Source organism: Camellia sinensis, chromosome 8 (assembly GCF_055761805.1).
Source record: "Camellia sinensis isolate YWXY chromosome 8, ASM5576180v1, whole genome shotgun sequence".
NCBI lineage: Eukaryota > Viridiplantae > Streptophyta > Magnoliopsida > Ericales > Theaceae > Camellia > Camellia sinensis.
Window position 1 is genome coordinate 42,442,955 of NC_138968.1, and position 2,697 is coordinate 42,445,651.

The 2,697-nt window shown below is 33.7% G+C and overlaps 1 long non-coding RNA gene across 1 annotated transcript; it reads left to right on the forward strand.

Annotated features, from left to right (window-relative positions):
- The first annotated feature begins 432 nt into the window (after positions 1–432).
- Positions 433–2,402, forward strand: LOC145796522 (uncharacterized). The gene is made up of 2 exons (XR_014336992.1): positions 433–653; positions 2,116–2,402. It is a non-coding gene; the product is annotated as an uncharacterized LOC145796522 (long non-coding RNA).
- The last annotated feature ends 295 nt before the right edge of the window (positions 2,403–2,697 follow it).

Here is a 2,697-nt window from a genome sequence, read left to right on the forward strand (position 1 = left end):
CGTGGTGGGCCCCCACGGGCCCAACAGCACGGTCCAGTCCAATGGTGGACTGGACCAAAGCCAGGCCCTTTTATTTTGACCCTTCATATTTCAAGTTTTTCTTACTTTACTCATAAAACTAACTTTTATCCAAAATTAGATAGAAAATGTCACAATAACTGTCACATAATATAAAAAATACATTATTATATTAAAAATTAAATTTACGTCGGATGTGCGAGTTATATATAATAAAATATTTTTACACTGTTAATCTGTCATTTTTTTGTCTAATTTTGAATAGAAATTAACTTTAGAAGTGGGTGTGTAGAATTGAGGGTGTATGTGGATGTGGGTATATAGAGAAATTTTGTGTGTGCACACGTGCAAGTAAGTGTTGTGTTGGAAGCCTAGAGAGTGCGCACTTGTGTGTGTTGTGGTGTTAAGAAATAAGGTGTGTGTATAGGTGTAATGTTCTGAGAGTTGTTTTCTATGGTTTTGTGGCGCAATGTAGAGAGAGAGAGAGAGAGAGAGAGAGAGAGAGCTTGAGAATTCAAGAGTGAGAGATGGAGAGCTCACCTTAGAAAGGGAAACCCATATTTGTGTTGGAAATTGGAAGATGAAGAAGAAAGCGTAAGGGGAAATCATCAATAATCTTGAAATTAAAGCTTAAGGTATGTGATTGTACTCAATTCATGTAGAATCTTCACCTTATACTTGAAATTAAGAAGAGTTTAAGATCAATTTCATGGAATTTGTAGGCAAATGGATTTTGAATAAGAATTTAAGTTTGGAATCACATTCATGAAATTAAAAGGAGTTTAGCAAGAGATGAAGAAATTGAGCTTTAATGATAAAATATGAAAGATTATATAATGTTTCACCATTTTGAGTTTGAATTTAAGAATCCATACATGCAAGTGAGTTCATGTCTTGTATATTGCTTTAGAAATTCTTGCAGTTTGTACTTCATGTTTGAAGAGTTAAGAGTTGAAGAATTTGAATTAATAATGGATTCATGATTTTGGGTTTGGATTTTGAACTATTGATGCATGAAAGCCTTGAATTGCATTTTATTTTAGAAATTTTATAAGTTTCTATATTCAATTTCATGTTTTATTCTTCAAAGAAAAAGAATTTGGAAATCTTTACATGCATTGAAGTTTTGGATTTAACCATAATAAATTGATAAGAGTTTGAGCAAATGGTTTACAAATGATTATGAAATTATGTTTTCTAAAGTATATTCATGTTTTTGATCAAGCCATACTAGACCCCAAGTTCTGAAAATAAGTTTGGAAGCCATTTTTATGAAATTAGCAGTTCTGAAAATCGCAGACTGCTCGAGCGGTCGAGTTATCGCTCGAGCGCACTTTGAAGGCAACCAGAAAATATTTTTGCAGGTCTGAAAATACTGTGAACCCATGTTCACCGCTCCAGCGGTCACCCTGTTTTGTCACATTGTGGAAAATCATTCTGTGTTTGTATTTTCGTTCTCATCTTTTTCCAAGTATTTCTAGGCATGATTTAAGTCTCATGAGAGATTAATGAGTAACAATCGACACAAATAAATGAATAAGAAAGAGAAGTTATATGAGATAAAGAGAGCAATATTTGTATTTCGATATGTTTATGTGTTTTGTGTAAGTTGGACGTTCGAAGAGTTATATCGATACAACCTACAGTGAGTAACGTTATTGTAAAGATATGTTCATATAAATTATATTCGAAATGTTATTTGATAAGTTATGATTTCTGAAATAATATTTTGTTTAAGTGAACAAATGTCCTATGTTTGAATGTACTATGGCATCCAAAAAAAGTCCCAAGTCATGGGGGACAACATGTTAATGCGGGTCCATGACATTTATGTGATTACGAGATCTCGCTAGCCACTTGACAAAGTGGTGTTATATTTAATAATCGGTGACCGGGGCCTATTACTCTAGTCAGAAGACGATATGTTATGTTTTGTTGGATGTACTATTATTATGTTAAGCTATGAGACTAATTTATTATGATTTGTTTTACGTATATAATATGCTTGGAATTCGTTCACTAACCCCTTTACCTTAATGTTACTCACTGGGCTCTAACTTACTCATCTTCCTTATATATATATATATATATATGTAGGTAAGCAACTAGAAGGTCAGCATTACAATTTGCCTCAGAGTTTGCCCTTTTGTCAAGCCACCTAAGATGTGCCTCAATGTCGAGGCTATAGTTTTGTTTAGTTAAGAGCTTTGTATTTTCGTTAAGTCTAATTTGTATGTGTGTGTGAGTTGTATAAGATATGTATTGTATATGTATATGTGTATAATAGATGTTTTAAATATTTCAGTTCATCATGTATACACAACTCAATGGACAATATTATTCTGTTCTGCTTCTGCTTTAGGCCCTGTTATTATTTAAATATTTTTGAAATTTTGTCTTTGAGGCCATATGTGAACTTAGATTATTGGCCGATCATGACTCTAGCCTATAGGGGCGGGTTTGGGTCGTGACACACACACACACACACTCTCTCTCTCTCTACATAGCGATGGATCTCCATCAATCTAATGGTGAAGATCTAGTTAAACCAAATTTGTTGTCTATAAAAAAAAAAATAACAATGCTGGGGACCCCCCCCCCCCAGCACCCCCACCTCTACGTAGGGGGCTGTGAGAGCAAGACAAAAAAAAAAATAAAAAATAAAATTGAGCAAATCAA